At 38.6% G+C, this 20148-nt stretch overlaps 1 protein-coding gene across 1 annotated transcript in view; it reads right to left on the bottom strand.

Annotated features, from left to right (window-relative positions):
- STEAP4 (STEAP4 metalloreductase) overlaps window positions 1–19785 on the bottom strand; it is a 29855-nt gene extending 10070 nt beyond the window's left edge. The window contains exon 1 of the mRNA XM_005550295.4: window positions 19683–19785. The gene's annotated coding sequence lies outside the window, so the exon portion shown is untranslated. The remainder of the gene's footprint in view (window positions 1–19682) is intronic.
- Between the last annotated feature and the right edge of the window lie 363 nt (window positions 19786–20148).

Here is a 20148-nt window from a genome sequence, read left to right as displayed (position 1 = left end):
ACAAAATAGAGTCCCATGTCACCAGAAGTTATTCATTTACTCAAAATGACAACTCAGGGCTGGGCATAGTGGTGCACACCTATAGTCCTAGCTACACTGAGACTGAGACATGAGAATTGCTTGAACTTGGGAGGTGGAGGTTGCAGTGAGCCGAGATCGCACCACTGCACCCCAGCCTGGGTGACAGAGTGAGAGTCTGTCCCCTGCCCCCAGAAAATTGCTGGCAGCAATTCCTTCAGAGCCCTCCACACATATAAACACACACACACACACACACACACACACACACACACACACACAATGTAAGACGAACAGAAGGCCTTTAAGACACAGATTCCAGACCCAGTCTCAAACCAAGAGTAGTCCTCCAAACAAGTTCCTTATTCTCCGTCCAATTAGATACCCCCAGTGGGGCTACAGACAGACACTCTGTAATGGGGCTACAGCTACACACACCTTGTAATGGAGCTACAGGCAGATACCTTGTAATGGAGCTACAGGCAGATACCTTGTGATGGGGCTATAGATAGACACTCTGGGAGGTTACTAAGAGACAGTAGCACCTCCAGAGAGGCCAATAAATCAGGAGAAGGAAGGGGCTGTTGGTAGCTGACTGGAATACTCACCAAATCAGACACCTCGCATGGAGGCTACAGCTACAGACACCCAGTGATGAGGCTACAGTTATGGGATATTTCCCTAGCATTATTTCTCCACTACCATTGAATCCATGCATATTGGGTCAGCAGCACCCCACTGGCAGAGAGTGCCAGAGTCAGCCCCTAGTCCAAGAGAACTAGGCAGCCACTTGGGCTGGCCTCCGGATCCATCATCAGAGGTGGGCTACACAGCAGGTAACCACAAAGGCAATCCTGGTCGAGCCCCCAAATTTGTAACTGCCCAGTGGGTTCACCTTGCCTGCTGCCTAGACAGAGCTGATTTATCATGACAGGGGGATTGCAGTGGAGAAGGAGTAATCCAGGCATAGCTGGCTGTACAGGAGATGCGAGTATTATTATTACACAAATCAGTTTCCTGGAGCATGAAGATCAGAGTTCTTAAAGATAATTTAAATTAAAGTAGGAGCTTGGAAGTGGGGAGTGCTGATTAGTCACATTGGAGATGGACTCATAAAGAGGATCGCAGAACTGGTTGAGCCAGATTACCAACTTGGGTGATGTCAGCTGATCCATCCAGTGCAGGGTCTGCAAAATATCTGAAGCACTGATCTTAGGTTTTACAATAGTAATGCTATCCATAGGAGCAATGTGGGGAAGGTCAGACTCTTGCAGCCAGAGGCTGTATGACCCCTAAAATGTACTAACTAATCATGTAGTTAATTTGTTAGTCCCACAAAGGCAGACTGGTCCCCAGGCAAGAAGTGGGTCTTTTTGGGAAAAGGGACATTATCAATTTTGTTTCAGAGTCAAACCATAAACTAAATTCCTTCCTAAGGTTAGTTCTGCCTACACCCAGGAATGAACAAAGACAGCTTAAAGGTTAGAAGCAAGATGGAGTCAGTTAGGTCTGATCTGTGTCACTGTCATAATTTCTTCAGTTATAATTTTTGCAAAGGTGGTTTTAATGTTGGGGCAATTCAACAGCTACCTGAAAGAAAAAAATAAATTTATACCTTATACTCCACCCCAAGGTAAATTCAAAATAAATGAAAAATTTATGTTTTAAAAAATGAAACTAGAACAGAACTAGAAGAAACCATAGAACATTCTTTCATAATCTTAGAGGGGAAGGTCCTTTTCCTACATCATTAAACCATTAACAAATAGTTGGACAAATGTGATTGCATAAAAATAAATAGGTTCTGCAGTGCAAAACCCACTAAGCAATGTCAGAATGAAGATAATCAACAAACTGGCAAAAATATTTTCAACTCATATAAATCAATGAGAAAAAAACAATTGCCTATTAGAAAATTGGGCAAAGTATATGAGCTGATAGTTTGTCCTAAGGAAATATATAAAAGACTTTTAAACACAGTAAAAGATTCTTAATATTACCCAAAACTAAAAAAAAATGTATGTTAAAACTAAACTGAAATACTGTTATGAATCATGTGACTGTTTGTAAAATTTAAATAAAAAACCAGTTTCTATGATCTGCAATAATCTAGGTTGCTTTCTATACTTTTGAAGAATATTTTTTCTTCAGTGTTGAGTTTTTCTCAAAATCTTTCTTTCCCAATATTTAGTTTAAGCTTTCAGTTGATCTTTTATTTTTTTGGTGCATGCATGTGTGTGTGTGTGTGTGTGTGTGTGTGTGTGTGTGTGTCTATTGTTCGATGATGTATCTTCAGTGCTCAGAAAAGGACTAACTACCACAGTCTAGGAATGTATAAATATTCGTTGAACAACATTAAAAGGGTAGGATGAAGGGGCTGCAAGTAGAAAAGTTTACTCTGTGTCCCAGGCACAGCGTGAGATAAATAAAGAGGAAGATGCTGAATGATTAAAGAGTAACCAATGGAGAAGAGTAAGAAAGAAGGAAAGAGGTGGAAGAGATGTTGTAAGAACATTATTTCTTTCACCTAAACGGGTTGAAAGTAAAACTCTGTGAATTTGATGCAGAATTTTCAAAGCACACGTAATCACTACTCAATTCTCCTATGGTGGATTTCATGCAGATTGCAAAGTGTATGTGGGGTTTGCACCTTTTTCCTGGCGTTTCAGAAATTTGTGCTTTCCATTTTAACCTATCAAAAACACCTATATTCTTACCTGAGCTTATCTGAAGTTGCATGCCTCTACCACAAGCAGAGCATTTAGGTCTTTGTAGGGAGGCAGAAGTTATGGGAGAAAGGGACAAGAAATACAGGACATTCCTGCACTCCCACAGAAACTCTGAATAATCTAATTAAATACAACATCTGAATCATTTTATAAATGAACTGGTGACTGGTATCCTGAATGGGTGTCATCAAAGATCATGACCACATGTGGGAAAGTACCTGTAGATGATCAGGGACCTTTGTATAAAAGTGCAGCTGTGCCTTTGAAAATTTCTTACTAGCATCTGTACATGCAGACTAGTTTAGCAATTTACCTTCTATTGGTTGGTTGCCAATCAGTTAACACCTAGTTTTATAAATCAAACCTTCAAACTGCTGAACAATGCCTTCATTATTCTACTGTAGAACTGGTTTGTGTCACAAAAGAATGTCTGACTGCCTATCCCCTCACTTAAAAAAATTATTTTATCCTAATATTTTTATTCTGTCTTTCATACTGGATGAACATTTGTAAGCAAAATGTAGATTTGATGCAGTTGCCAGTATCCTGTAATGAGATGGGTTTTGTCAATTGAAATATTCTCATTTGGATTATCTTAATCATTGCAAAGAGAGAGTGATTCCAGACTATTTTGACTGATTGGTCACTACATTCATTTATTCTAATCTTTCATGAAGTTTTTTAATGAAGATATTGACTACATGGCCCTATTTTTTGCTTCGCCTCTTACCAGCAATGTCACCTTGAGCAATTACTCAAACTCTTTGTGTCTCAGTTTCATCATCTGTAAACTGAGGGATTGCTAGTACCTACTTCAGAGATACTGTGAGTGAAGAGAGCAAAAATCAGCTAATGACCACGAACAGGTACTGGAGACAAAAAACTCCATATCTGAGGAATTTAGAAGTATCATGAAGGGAGCAAAGACTGCCTGGTGACCATCAAATAGGCCATCAGAGGCAAAACTCCATAGCGAGGGAATTTAGAAGTAATTAATTAAAGTTCTTTAGTAAATAGGCACCTGGTTCCAGGCCTCTTTCAAAAAAATTTCTAAGTAACTAAAATTTCTATACATCTCCAGAACGCTATGCTGAAACTCACTGTGCAACCCTTGCTGACAGTAAGGCACCAAAATGACTCTAAATGTCATCATTTATCATGACCTATCTGGCTAATATGGTCCAAATTACCCTCAAGCTTCTGTCTTAAGGTTCATAAATGCTCCTAAGGAGAATCCCCCATGGTCTGCTCAGTTCTATCTTGCGAAGGCGCCCTGCTGCACTCTTCTGCAGTGTTCTTTCTTTCTACTAAAACTTTCCTTTTTCAAACCTAGACTGTTGTCATTAAATTCTTCTTACCAACCCACAAGTCGACCACTTTCAGATGCTAGGGCTCTCACACCTTGCCCAGCAGTGAAAATTAGATGAATTCCTGTATCTCAAAACAGTTCTTGAGACCTAATAAGTGCTTAAGAAAATGACTATTTTAAATAGATTGGCAATCTATTAGTTACTGAATCAAGTATCTAATTAACATAGCCTTTATATAAACTTTACAAATTAAGGGTTAATTATGCTTATATAACTGTGATTTTTATAAATATATGAAAATATTTGAACTAGAGTGCAGTGATTCTTAAGAATCTCCTACTCGTCCCGCTTATTTCTTATAAATAAAACTCTATATAAAATGACTTTTGAGGATCACTTGAGGTCAGGAGTTCGAGACCAGCCTAGCCAACATGGTGACACCCTGCCTCTACTAAAAATACAAAAAAATTGAGGTGGAGGTTTTAGTGAGCCGAGATTGCACCGCACACTCCAGCCTGGGCAATGCAGCGAGACTCCATCTCAAAAAGAAAAAATAAAAAAAAAGAAAAGAAATAGATATATGTATGCATAATCTCAACCACAAGGGAGATCAAGTTGAGGGTGTATTTTGTGTTAAGTACTATATAAAAGATGCTGCTACACCCATTTCAGGCATCTTGAAACTCAAAAGCTGTGTGTAAATATGCATTCATGGAGGTTCCTTGTTCAAAGACTTAAAGTTTTCTAGTCCTACTTTACTCTTATATCTAGGATAGAAATAATAAAGAAAATAATAAAAAAGATAGCAAACAGGAAGAAGAGTTATTAAGGGAAAGGTGGGTTAAAATAGTTAAAACATAACATGGGAGTTTCCTCTCCTTACTTCAGTCTCATGGGCTCTCCACAAACCTCAGTTATGTAACAGGAAATACAACAGAAATATTTCTGAGTTTGGAAAATCCGCAGGACTGGTTTTGCCTCTTATGGAATCATCTCCCAGAGATGATAGCCAAGATGGGTAAAGTGATCTCACAAGGCTGTTTACATAGACTAGGAATTAGCAAGCAGTGATGCAGATATGAAGGTGGCAAAGATGACGATGAAGCCATGGTAGAAGCTGACTCTGAGAAACCGTGTGTATGTGTTGTGTGTATGTGTGTGTGTGTGTGTATGTGAGTGTGTGTGTCATATGGAGGACCAGGTGTGGGTCAGGAGGAGTCCTGTTTATCATCTCTCTCTTTGCAGATCCCACCCCATGGGCCTTGGAAACCTGAGGCAGTATTCTTCTGGGATGTTTCCAACTAGGTTTCCCATGAGGACGTTAGGGCCAGCCTGGCTGGTGGATTTTACTTCTCTCACCTCTCAGAGGTAAGAGGTCTGAGAGGCTCAGGCCTCTTCCAGCTTTTGAGGATGCCAGCATAGTAGAAACATAAAAAGGTCCAAAGAGAATTACAAAAAATAATCTATTTTAAGTTCTTATACTTAAGTCAATGCTTACTAAAAAAATAAATCAATCAAACTTTTGTTTGAAATAATTATAGATTCCAAGGAAGTTATAAAGATAGCACAGGAGGTCCCTGTGCATCTTTCACCCAGTTTCCTCCAGTTTTATGTCACTAGAGTACAATATCCAAACCAGGACACTGACATTGGAGCCATATGCATGTATATTTCCATGTTATTTTATCTCGTGTGTATGCTCATGTACCCATCACTTCAATGAGGTTACAGACTAGACCATCCCTCATGCTGCCCTCCTCACTATCAACCGAACCCCTGGAGGTCATTAATCTGTTCATTATCACTAAAATTTGGTCATTTTGAGAATGAATAAAATCACACAGTAATATAAGCCTTTTGAGACTGGCATTTTTTCACTCAGCATAACATCCTTAAGATCCATCAATGATTTTTCCTTTTATTGCTAAGTGGTATTCCACAGTATAGATATACTACTGTTTAACTCTTCATCTAAGGTAGGACATTTTGGTTGTTTCCAGTTTGGGCTATTACAAATAAAGCTTCTATGAGTATTCACGTACAGATTGTTGTATGAAAATAAGTTTTTGTTTTTCTGCGATAAAGACCCCGGGATACAAATTCTGGGTCACATGGTGTTTGTTTAGCATTATAAGACTTGGCTATACTGACTTCGAATGTGAACTAATTTACTTCTAACCAGGTATTTATGAGTCGTGATTTTTTATTTTAGCCATTCTGGTATCTCATTGTGGTTTTAATTTGCATTTGTCTAATGGTTAATGATGTTGCGTATATTTTAATGTGTTTATTTGCTATCCATGTGTCCTCTTTGGTGAGATGTCTCTTCATGTATTTTGCTTATTTTCTAATTGAACTGTTTGGGTTTATTTACTGTTGAGTTTGACAATCTTTATATATTCTACATATGAGTCTCTTGTCAGATATGTGATTTGCAAGCATTTTCTGCCAGTCTATAGCTTGTTTTTTTCATGTCTTAACACATTCAAAGTCATAAAACAAACATTTTTTAATTTGATTATGTCCAATTTATTTATTTATTTTTCTTTTATGGATTGCACTTTCAGTATCTTACCCAAAAACTCTTCACAAAGCCCTAGTTCTGAATATTTTCTTCTAAAAGTTTTACTTGTAAGTCTATGATCTATTTTAAGTAATTTTCATACAAAGTGTAAGGTTTAGGACAAGTTTTATTTTTTGACCTATGAATACATGACTACTCTCCTACTATTTGTTGAAAAGACTATCCATATTTTTTGCTGAATTGCTTTCAAATTTTTGTGAAACATCAGTTAAACATAGAGGTGTGATTCTATTTCTGCATTCTCTATTCTGTTCCATTGATCTATGTGTCTATCCCTCTGCCAATACCACGCAATGTTGATGGCTGTAGCTTTATAATAAGTCTTAAAATTGGGTACAGTGATTCTTCCCACTATGTTCTTTTTCAAAACTATTATAGCTACTCTAGTTCCTTTTAATTCCTATACATTTTAGAATAACCTTGTCATAATTTTTAAAAAATGTACTTTAAATGCTTAAATTAAAAAAAAATGCTTAAAAATATTCCAAAACTTCAATGCAAATTAGTTCATGTTTTAGGAGAAAAATATAGATGACTGTGCTAAAAAATTAATTCATACAAAAGCATAATAGCAGTGTGTAGGTATAGGTTAAGCATCCCTAACCCAAAAATATAAACTCAGAAATGCTCCAAAATCCAAACTTTCAGACATGATACCACCATTAGAAAATTTCACACCTGACTTTATGTGACTGGTTGCAGTCAAAAGCAGTCAAAACTCTGTTTTATGCATAAGCCTATTAAACAGTTTGTATAAATTACATTTAGGTTATGTGTATAAGGTGTATATGAAACATAAATTTTGTGTTTAGACTTGGGTCTCATTCTCAAGATATCTCATTATGTATATGCAAGTATCTTAAAATGCAAAAAAAAAGAAAAAAATCTGAAATCCAAAACATTTCTGGTCCCAAGCATTTCAGCTGTGGGATACTCAACCTGTACATAATAAATGGGCACAAATTTAAAGTTATATGATGGACTATATGCATAGATCTCATTTAAATAATAAGTAAAAATCAATTTTGAAGGTCTTTGTGTGTAAGCAGCCTGGGGCCAAATGGTCCCTTTGTCCCTCCCATTCCCTGGAATAGATCCAGTTTCTCGTTTCTTTTAGTAATAAGAACAAAGTCAGCAACCTAACCATATCTCTTCTAAATGGTGGTACTTTCTTGTCTTATACTTGGAAAATGGGCCAATTGTTACCCCCTGAAATTTCATAAAGATAAAAATATATAGATACCTATGCATATAATGCCATTTGTAGACAAAGAAAAGGCAAGAAAATCTTCCCCTTTCTTTGGTACAGATAGGCCTGGAAGGGAAAATTAGCCTCCATGAATCCCTCTTATTTCTTTTATTTTTAAAAAACACACAAAGTATACAAATGAAGATAGATTTCTTTATGTAAAGACTCAACCATTGTTTATGCACATCATTAGGAGTCTAACTTGTTTCTTAGCTCACCTAATTTTACAAAAATATACAAATTAAAAATGCAAAAAAGTTTTATATGAAAAATTTGGAGGTAATCATTATAAAAACAACTGTAAAGACAACAGTCTTTCATCAGTTTCAATCATCACAACCTAATTTTTAGCAACAGAAAATAGTATGCTGGGATCCATCATTAGATAAGTTGGCATAGAAGAACCTACAAAGCTTGGTTTGGAAGGATTCAGAAAGAGAGAGGACATGGTAGTGGTACAGACAGACAGATGTTTTCTCAGCACCTTGTCTCAGCACCAATGATCTTTAATCATTGAAGCAACTTCTTAGTTGCTTATGAAAATACAAATACCTCTGCAAAGGGCTACACTAAGGCTTATGAAAATGCAAAGGGTTACACTAGAAACCAGTGGTTCTCAACCCTGGTGCATATGAGAATCAGGTAGAGAGCCTGATGACCCAGACTCTTGGAGAATCTGAATCAACTGGTCTAGGGTAGAGCCTGGGCATTTTTCTTAAGCTCCCCCAGGTGATTCAAACGTACAGCCAAGCTTGAGAACCACTGCCTTAAAGCTTTTATCAGTTTTTCTGTTAGCTTTCATTTAATGGCCTGCTACAGTCGTTCTTCTTCCTGGTAACACATTAGAATCAGCTAGGGAGCTGTTAAAATGCTAGGAAACCACCTCCTGAGATTCTGAATCAGTTGATCTGAGGTAGAGCCTAGGCATCTGTATTTTAAAAACCAAACTAAAACAAACTTAAGTGATTCTAAAGAGCACCCGTTTTGGAGAACCACTGGAGGTGGAAAAAGGTAAAGTTATCTTTTTCTTTTCCTTTTTATTTTGGAGAGGTGTGGTAGGGAAAGGAAAGATAAGAGGAAGAACAGGATGTTGAGGTTGTAAGGAGTTGCAGAAACTTCACCTTCCTTACAATTTTTTCCTCTAAGTCTTCTTTGGCTGAGAAGCTAGAATTCCTCTCTTTTTGAGAACCAGAGGCAAAATGAGTACGTTTGAGTGTACAGGCCTTGGAAAAGAGAGAGTTCAAAGTATGCCAGATTCAAGACTTGTCAAACTGTAGTTAAGGTTTGTTCCGTAACTCTCTAGAGGAAACCTTAAAGAGTTGTCTTCCAAGAGCCATGAAATCATAATTTGATCAGATCTACTTATACATCTACTCAGTACCCCTAGCAGCAACTATCACATAGTACAGCATAATGTGATAACGTGTCATTAATCAGTTGGGTGAAACCATTAATAAAATCATTCTGCCTGTTTCTCTTTTTGAGAATTCAGCTTTGAATTCTGAAATAATCATTCATCCGAACATCTGAATTCCTCAGACGCTATCCCCTCTGGGCACATACAACCACTAGTGTAGCACACAAATCAGAGATCTGGCTTGGCACCTTCCACAGTTGGAATGCAAATAACACCTTCAAACTGTATGAGATGTGACAGGATTTTTTATTTTAATTTAAAGACTGTAAATAGGAGGGTTTTTTTAAAGTCCTTTCTTCTGTTTTATTATTCTTTCTGAATTTCAACCCAAAAGCCCTTGATGACTTGATGACATATTTGTAATGAGCTGAAACCCATCAATCAAATGTTCCCTTTCATCACAAGGCAAAAGGGCAGGAGGGGGTTCTGCAACTATGTCAGTCTTGTTGTGATTCACAGCATTTGCTTTAATATATCCCAGGGACAATTAGAAAGCAAAAAGTATTAAAAAAATAAAAACCTTCCATGAACACACAAACGTATCCAATTATTCACTAAGCTATTTCTGTATTTAGTGAGATCAAGGCTCTCTAGGGATAACAAACATTCACATTCAAGTACATGTTCTTTTATTGGCAGGTATGTATTACTGTAGCAAAATCAGAAGACCTTGGTTTAAAAAGATCACTGATCACAGTTTATTTAAAAAAATGCCCATAATAAATGGCTTTTTCTAACATTTTTGGACAGTTCAATCTTTAAGCCATATATAAGTCATTTGAAAATATAAATGTATATTTTAAAATTTAGCTTTGTAGGTAGAAGTAGTGCCGTTTGCAAGGGCAATTTCTTCCTGGTGATATTTATGTATAAATTTCAAATTCTTTATTTTAATATACACATTAACACATTCCTTCATCAAATATTTATTGATCACCTGTTGTGTAGCACATACTGTTCTATAGGTTGAGGGTAAAGAGGTGAAGAATATAGATCTCACATAGAGTTTGAAAATGTTATCTCCTTACAAAGTGCTAAGCCTGATCTCTGAATTTGTGTGCTTCAAAAACTGTGTGTGTGTATATTATTATAAGAAAGTTGGACAACGCACACATAAAAATAAGATGATTTCAGATGGTAGTAAGTGTTCAGAAGAATTCTGAGTAGAGTGATGGAATAGAAAATGCTGGGAGGAGAGAGAAAGGGAGACTAGTTTTGAGAATTGTTTAGCATAAGTCTCTCCAAGGAGGTGCCAGTCAAGTGAGGGTTGCTAGATTTAGCAAATAAAAATACATAATGCCAATTAAACTCAAATGTCAGATAAACAAGGAATACTTTTCTAGCATAAGTATATCCTCTGCAATATATGGTGCACATTTGTACTAAAAACACAAATGTGTTTTAATATGAAATTCAAGTTTGAGTGGGCATGATGTATTTTATCTGGCAACCTTAAATCAAGCTGAGATCTGACAGGCAAGAAGGAGTTTGCAGGTGAGTTTTCCAGGCAGAGGAGAAAGTGAGTGCATATGTATGAACTAACTGTGGTAGCAAAGGGCAACCCTTACAAAAATACAGATGCCCCTCAATTTGTGATGGAGTTACCTCCCAATAAACACATCATAAGTTGAAAACATTGTGACAGAAATGCAATTTATACACCTAAACTGCCAACATTTTAGCTTGGCCAAATCTACCTTAAATATGTTCAGAATACTTAATTAGCCTATAGTTGGGCAAAATCATCTAACATGAAGTCTATTTTATAAGAAAGTGTTGATTACCTCATGTAACTTATTGAATACTGTATTGAAAGTGAAAAACAGAATGGTTGTTTGGGTACTCAAAGTATGGCTTCTCCTGAGTGCATATTGCCTCTGTGCCATTGTCAAGTCAAAAAATCTTAAGTTGAGCCATTAACTTACATAAGTTGGGGACAATCTGTACTCAATTTAAAATAGCCTAATTTGCAACTAGGTTAGTAAAGAAGCTATTACTGACATTTAAAAATAATTTCATAGCTGGGTCATATGAAGTGAAAGATTAGGAAATGCTTTTATATATCTGTAGCTCTTTTTAACTGAGTGAGAATTAGAGAATGTGGTCAGAGGAACAGGGTCCACTGTAAAGAAACTTCAAGCTTGTGTATTAGTATCTCTTCTTAATTGAATATCAACCAGAACTAAGATAAACCATTCTGATATTAAAATATAATTTGATTGGAAATTTTAATTATAATTACATCAAACTGGTTCTTGGAAACATACACACACACACACACACACACACACACCTTTTACTCCAGGGGGAGAGGAACTTGAGTTAAAGAGAGTAAAAGCTTGCCCAAACTAATTTTCAGAACCTACATCTAATTTCTTAGACATGTGCACTTCTCATAAGTTCATATTGCTGCCCATTCTCTTATTATCACATCAGTTTAAGTAAAAATTACAGCAATCCTGTAGCATGATAAATCATCAACTTGTGATTTCCAAAATAAGTTCTAGTAACTACTTAAGTTACTAATGGCTATAGATTAATATAAATATATCACTTAAAGCTCTTTTTCTACATAAAGAAACTACTTCAGGTTGGTTGCTAAAAAACTGATTATTTCAATTGTTTTGTGAGAAAATGTTTTGTACCCCATAGCAACTGAATTTGCTGATTAGTTTTTATGCTAGATAATAGAATGGCACACAAAAACACAGTAATCTTAACTTGCACAGTTTCCTCAAGTCACAACAACATAATTAAAGGCAATCTTTACATTAATGTTCTATGGACATATATCTTACATGAATTACTAACAACTAGCTATGAACTAACTATGTCATATGCGGCAACTAAAGTGATTGTTAGTAATATTTTACTAACACTCTATAAATTATGAGGAAAGTGAGGTAATAGAGATCTACGTTAACTATTTTAATTGTATTTTAGGAGAAAATTATTTATCTTAAATTTAGGTTCTTTGTTGAAATTCTAGTTCAATTAAAAATCTCATTAATACATGTTGCCACATTTTGATCTCAGCAGTATCTGTCAAGATAAATTAAGATTATTTTATAATTCTCTGGCCCAGAATTTCATCAGGTAGGTTCATTATCTGCTGTTCAAGCCGGTTAGTTTATCTGATTAAAGCCCAGGACTCATGACAACAAGGTCAGGGATTCAGTTGTGTCTCTGGGTTAATTTACCTTGACTTCCATTTACATATTAAATCCTGAACAAGTTCTTACAAATCTGTGGGTCACCAAAGATTAAGCATCCGGTCAGACCAGGACCAGTGGATTGCCACTATCAGAAAAACAGCTCTATCTCATGGCTTTGGTGGCATTTGGCTTGTATGCACTATATAAGCATTTGCTTAATCTGATGATCTGCATCAACTCCCCTAATATTTAGTGTTCATTAGTGAGTTTTGCTTTTCTAGGTCTATTGTGGTCAGAGATATTTGGGAAATAAATTGTAATTTCAATTTTGAATTAACTTTGTTCAAATAAAATTTCTTAAGAATGGGCATTTATCTTTACATTAAGGCCAATAGGAGTTATCTAAATACTGCTAACTGCCAGTTAGTTTGGAGACATCAGTTTTGTTGTGGATCTTGACCCCAGCCCCAGTCCTTGCTGTTGGAGGAGCTCCATTCTGCTTTAGGGTATCTCCCAACCATTTTTAGAAATCTCCAGGGGCAGTCCGCAATGCTTATGAATATAGCCTACTTCATCTTCTTTTGGGTTACTTCTAATGTGGCACTGAGAGGCAAGGACTCCCCAGGGCCCCAATGCCTCTGATATTTGCTGGGACCCATCAGATGGAGCTGCTGGGCATAATCTGGCCTTGCAGCTGCTCCATTTCTGACCCCAGGGAAGAAAGTGCTCTTGAAATTCTCTCCTCTAACCTTTTGTAATATCCTGATATACAAGCTTGAGAGCAGTGCTAGTTGATAAATATTTTAAAATAAATAGCTCTTTCTTTTTAGTTTCAAGGTTTTTATTTTATTTTAGTTTTTGAGACATACCCTTGCTCTGTCACCGAGGCTGGAGTGCAGTGGTGTGATCTCAGCTCACTGCAACCTCTGCCTCCTGGGTTCAAGCAATTCTCACGCCTCAGCTTCCTGAGTAGCTGGGATTATAGGCGCATGCCACCACATCCAGCTCATTTTTTTTTTTTTTTTTTTTTTTTTTTTTTGTATTTTTAGTAGAGACGGGATTTCACCATGTTGGCCAGGCTGGTTTTGAACTCCTGGCCTCAAGTGATCAGTCCCTCCCTCCACGTCTCCTATGCCCCCTTCCCCACCTTCGGCCTCCCAAAGTGCTAGAATTACAGGTATGAGCCACTGTGCCTGGCCTAGTTTTCAGGTTTTTAATCTTAGCCTTTCAGTGGTGTGGCTATGGCCAGCTTGCCAGCTAGGAGCTTGAAATCAGTCATGGAGTTTTTACCTTATGATAATCACCAAATGCTACAAATCAGGACTTTTTTTTTCCTTAGAGAGCCATTTGCCAACATACCACTGGCTCTTCCCCTGCCTCTTACGCCCTTCTCCCCAAGACTCTGGAATGTGACCACAAAAATGGGAAAATAATTGGGCTGATATTACAAAATATTACAAATAAATTTGTAACTACAATACAGTATAGCAACATAATAGGGACACTAAATCAGGAAATACCAAGGTTCCTGCAGTTTCTTCTGCTTTAAATAAAACATTATAATAATTTCAACTATTCACTTTATATGTGCTATATTGTTCAAATAAATAAATGAGATAATACCATTTTCCCAGTCCTGGCTGAATCTTAGGCATCAATCTATTTCCTTAGGGCCTCCCCTTCTTACAAGGTTCCTAAGTATTTTTATGAAAACAGAATCCATGTGGTTTCCCTACCCCAACAAAGGTTCCAGACCCTCTCTACCTCACACATGGCATCAACACAATTTTAGCTATAAACCTGATACCTTTAGAATCTTGGTTCCCTAAGGGAGATAGATACAGGGACCCATCTGTGTACCACCACCCCCAGCACATATTTTACAGTTATTCAGACACACCTAAAAAATAAGGTAAGTGCAGTTTAGGATCTCAACTATGAAAACCAGAGGCAACTGGCACACTTTCATTATTAACTGCAATGAACCATTTACCAACCTGCTAATTGCTTTCTCCTCAATCTCCTCCCATTTCTTGTACCACTTATGTCAGGGAATTGAATAGGATGAAGAAATCACTTTAGTACTTTGGTACTGGAGAAGAGCATATCATTCTTAGACAGGGTCTTGCTTTGTCACCCAGGCAGGAGTGCAGTGGCATGATTATGGCTGCTCATGCAGCCTTGACCTCCCAGGCTCAAGAGATCTTCCCGCCTCTGCCTCCCATGTAGCTGATACTACATGTATGCACTACTATACTTAGCTAATGTTTTAATTTTTATTTTTTGTAGAGATGGGGTCTTACCATTGCCCAGGCTCATCTTGAATTCCTGGTCTCAAGTGATTCTCCCACCTCAGCCTCCTAAAGTGCTGAGATTATAGGCATGAGCCACTGCACCTGGCCCCATATCACATTTTTTTCATTTTTCCAGACAGCTGGAGTGCAGTGGTGCCATCCTCTGCCTCCTGGGTTCAAACTATTCTCCCACCTCAGCCTCCCAGGTACCTGGGACTACAGGTGTGCACCACCACGCCCAGCTAATTTTTGTATTTTTGGTGGAGACGTGGTTTCACCACGTTGGCCAGGCTGGTCTTGAACTCCTGAGCTCAGGCGATATGCCCACCTCAGCCTCCCACAGTGCTAGGATTACAGGCGTGAGCCACTGTGTTTGGCCCCATATCACTCTTTAAAATAAATTAGAATACAAAACATTACAAATAAATTTGTAACTACAATACAGTATAGCAACATAATAGGGACACTAAATGAGGAAATACCAAGGTTCCTGCAGTTTCTTCTGCTTTAAATAAAATGTTATAATAACTTCAACTGTTCACTTTATATGTGCTATACAGTTCAAAGCAACCTCATGCCTCTCCCTGAATGGTAGGAAGTTAAAATGTGGACTTTGCCACTGCACTTTGACCCTGTTAATTAACATTGTGCAGGTAGCATCCATACTCATTATGTACTATGTCCATAAGGTAAGCATATTCCAAAAGTAAAAATCAGTATTATTAGCAAAGCCTTCTTTTCAACAGAGATTTATTGAATAGCCATGCTAAGAGCGATAAAGTGAGAAACGAGATGGACCCTGTCCTCAAGGAGCTTTGGTCTTGGGAAAGATGAAGCATATAATCAAGTTGTTGCAATGCATAGTGTAAGGGCCAGAGCAGAGGAATGTGCAGAGAGGATGGGAGCCTACAGGCGAGGAGGGACTTGAATCTGTCGGGAAGCAGAACAAGGAAGTTTTCCAAAGTCTGTGCAAAAGTTTTGCAGCCACAATTTAACTTGAGCTCAAAACTGTTTTCATACCCTGTAAAAAGAGCAGGTACAGATGGAAGATGAACAATCAGCGATGACCGTTAATTATCCCTTCCTATTTCTGCGCTCCACGGTGCTGATGCCATCAGCTCTCTGAGCCCTGGCTCTGTTCCTAATGCATTTTTTTTTTCTTTAATATTGGGTGCTGGCCAGGTACGGTCACTCACTCCTGTAATCCCAGCATTTTGGGAGGCCAAGACAAGGCAGATCACTTGAGGTCAGGAGTTCAAGACCAGACTGGCAAAAATGGCAAAACCCCATCTCTACTAAAAATGCAAAAATTAGGTGGGCTTAGTGGTGCATGCCTGTAATTCTAGCTACTCAGGAGGCTGAGGCAGGAGAATTGCTTCAGCCCAGGAGACGGAGGTTGCAGTGAGCCGACATCGCGCTACTGTACTCCAGCCTGAGTGAAGGAGTGATACTGTTTCAAAAAAAAAAAAAAAAATTGGGTGCTGAGGCCAAAGTGACTAGCTTGTATTCTACTAATAACCTTCCAAGAGCTGTGCTATATAGTTCTATTAAATTATCTTTTAGCCTTCTTTTTATTTAGAATTATAGACCCTAACTTTTCAAAATTACTCTTTGCACATATTTTCCTTCTTTTTAAGATGAAAAGGGAACTTTATCCTGATGTTAGGATTGATCATATAATGTACATTAAAAAAAAAAAAAAAAGTCTGGCCGGGCACGGTGGCTTATACCTGTAATCCTAGCACTTTGGGAGGCCAAGGCGGATGGATCACCTGAGGTCCGGAGTTCGAGATCAGCCTGGCCAACACGGCGAAACCCCGTCTCTACTAAACATACAAAAATTAGCTGGGCATGGTGGTGGGCACCTATAATCCCAGCTACTCAGGAGGCTGAGGCAGGAGAATTGCTTGAACCCAGGGAGCAGAGGTTGCAGTGAGCCACGATCCTGCCACTGCATTCCAGCCTGGGTGACAGAGTGAGACTCAGTCACAAAAAAAAAAAAAAAAAAAGTCCTCCCAAAATAGAAATATGTGACTGCCAAAGTACAGTACAGTAAGACCTCTCCACACATGACTGAATAAACTCTTCAGAACATTGTGGAGAAGAATTTAGATTGGGCTGTCAATGTCCTGCCTAGTTAATTGGAGTGTACACGCTTCCTTCAGTAGAATAGCGTGTTCTTTTGCAGGGATATATTTCTGAAAGAGGATCTTTGAACAGCACAAGGATCCACTGTTGTCTATTCCTTAATGATTTGGGAGGAACAAATTGTTCATGTATGTAGGCCAAGTATGTTTTCTTAGCATGCTTTGTTTTATGCATTAATTATTTCTTAGTTATTTATTTAGTTTGATTTCTTCCAGGACTGATTTCTTTTCAACAAAAGGACAAATGCTAATTCAAATCACTTCGGAAATGACCTAAAAGTCATTAGAAATATCTTGAGTGGAGTTAACACAGCACATATAACTGTTCAGGAAGTTTTCATAATTCACCAATAAACCATTCTCTTTAAATCTATAAAGAACAAACAGGTAACTTCAGAGGTCTTATCTCTGTAAACCTTACATTATCATTACCTGGCATAAACTTACAACAGACAAACAAACAAACAAACAAAACCCCACCCAGAAACGTCATTATCCCTATCCTCTTCTGCATTGTTATAGTATGAATTCTTGGTAGATATAGCTGCAGGCACTAGCAAATGACCTTCTCAGAGGACAACCCGGAGAAAACTTAGCTACAAAGTGCCCTAGCAAAGTGCCCAATCTTCAGGTTTTGAAGGACTACTGTGTTGCTGCTTGTGTGTGTGTGTGTGTGTGTGTGTTGCTAGCAACTTACCAGTTTTCCCAATATTTTCCAAAAAAAAGATGATTTTTAAGTAGCATTTGATAAACATGTCTAAATTAATTATGAAGAGAACTAGATGGTAAGGATCCTAAAACAGTGGAATGTGTTTCTGAGAGTGACAACAGAATCAGCTACCCAGCCTTTAAAAAGAGAATTTATAACCTTTTAATAACAGAATAATAGTAGGGTGATTCAGGGGAAGTCCTTCAAGAGACAAAGTAACGCAGAGTGACCACTCCGACTTTCTTCAAATATAAAATTCCATAACTTATTTTTCTTAAAATTGTTCACACATAGTGCAAGGCCTAAGGTTTTTAATTTAACAAGCTGAAAAAGTCTATTTAGTTCCTTCTAAACAACAGTTAGCAAGCTTTAGTAAGACAGAAGTCTGGAAATTGTTCTTCAGCCAGGGGCCAGGCCTTGTACACCTGATTTCTGAACAATGTGAACTTCAACAATGTGAACAATGTGAACCTCAGTGGAACCGTAAAATGTTACCAAATAGAAAAAGTGCTATGACCCAATTTCTCTGTACACATGTACTATTTACAACCTTGGAGCCTGATAAATAGGAAGTGTCTCATCCTGTTTTCTGGGTTGGCAGTGTTTGCCATGCAGGTAGAATACATGTAGGTCGAATCTCATATTGTGCTAAATCACAGCATTCTGAAAAACTTGGGACCTTGTAAAAGGCCATATCTCAGAAAAGTTACTGCTTCAAATAAATGTGCCATTTTATAAAATTATACCTACTGTATCAGAAAAAAATGTTCTCTCATGTGAGTGACATTTAGATGACTGCCGTTTGTAGGGAATAGGGCATTCTCACATAGCAAGGCTGAAGAATGGTTTTGTAAGCTGAGAGTATTTTCTGAATGATAAATGTGGTAGAACTTGAAGATGCTCCTGTGGGAAGAGACTCTCCCCCCATAACTGGAGAGTTTCCTTATAAAAGTGGAACCTGCATTATTATGAAAAAAGTAACCACTGAATTATAGTTGTAGCATTAAGGAGATTTTCCATATATTTCAAACTTGCAGGCATCTTTAGTCACAGCTTTTCACCTTGTTAGAGTTGAACTTTCTGGATCATCTGGCCCAACAGCCAGCCTTTTATTTTATATCTGTGGAAACTGAGGCTGAGATATTGAGCTTCTAGTTATTATAGAACTAGGAATAGTATTCTCCCTTCCCTCTCCCATTCTCTATCCAATTCACTTTCTCAGCTCACTGAAACCTCTGCCTCCCGGGTTCAAGCGATTCTCCTGTCTCAGCCTCCTGAGTAGCTGGGATTACAGGCACCTGCCACCACGCCTGGCTAAGTTTTGTATTTCTAGTGGAGACTGGGTTGCACCATGTTCGCCAGGCTGGTCTGGCACTCCTGACCTCAAGTGATCTACTGGCCTCGGCCTCCCAAAGTGTTGGGATTACAGGTTTGAGCCACCGTGCCCAGCCTCAGTACACCAATCTTTTAAAGAAATTTCCTAAATAACCATCTAGAGGTGGGAAGAAGAATAATAAAATTCTGTCTCTGGACAAACAAACAGAACTGAAGCTTTATTTACTCTTCACAATAAATAACATTCTGAACAATCTTCCTCCAGAAAAGTAACCTTTAAATTGCATGAGGAAATTTAAATCAAGATCAAAGATGGAAGTGGTTGCAGGTATCAGGACAAATTTTTAGCTACTGGTCAAGAAGCAGCTTCGGATCTGAGACCTTGGAGATTGCTAAAGCCACATTCTTCCAGCCTGCTTTTTGATGGGCGCCCCAAGAGTGCGCCAATCCAGAAGTAAGATGCAGAGAAGAATCTAATCCCCTAATTTTCCCCCTATGGACTTCTCTGCACCCTGTGGTAGGGGTGAGCGTTAAACTCCAGGAAGTTAGAAGCTTGCCGAATCGCGGAGCAGCCGCAGGTGACTTTCCCCGAGAGGGATGCCAGGGCACGGCGGGGAGTTTGCAAGCACCTGTTCCTCAGTGCTAGTGGGCTGGGCAGTGGGGTCCTAGCAGCAGGGACTGGAGGTGAGCTGAGGCAGATAAGGGACGGGAGCCTTGTGGCGAAAAGTGACCCACCTGTGGGAGAGGCGCTTCCGAGGAGGAAGCGTCCTGCGCAGCCGGTGCGCGCCGCGGGCCGGGCGGGTAGAGAGAAGTTTCGCGGCGCCTGCAGCTCAGTGCTGGGGCTTGTGGCTCTGGCTGCTATAAGAAGCCAGAGAAGGGCGGGACGGTCCGCGAAATTTCGCAAGAGAAGCGGAGAGGAACTTGTTTCCTGGAAGAGTTCAAACTGAGAATCCCAGCAGCTGGAAGGACCGGAACTTCTATACTGCGGTGCTGCTGATGGTGCCGCTGACCCCTGGGAAGCGGGGATTTTAAGGATTTCACCCGAGACTTGGCATCTGTGCATCCCAGGGTGATTGAGGTTTGAAGAGGTCTAGGAATCCCCCTTTCCTAAAGGAGCAAGAAGGATCTCTTTGAGTAGCTGAGAAAACAGCACCTGGACTAGGCTTCTAGGCAATTCTTTTGCCATCTTAGTTTATAGAAA

The sequence above is a fragment of the Macaca fascicularis genome, chromosome 3 (assembly GCF_037993035.2).
Source record: "Macaca fascicularis isolate 582-1 chromosome 3, T2T-MFA8v1.1".
NCBI lineage: Eukaryota > Metazoa > Chordata > Mammalia > Primates > Cercopithecidae > Macaca > Macaca fascicularis.
Note: the sequence above shows the minus strand (reverse complement) of the source record. Positions and strands in the feature narration are given on the sequence as shown.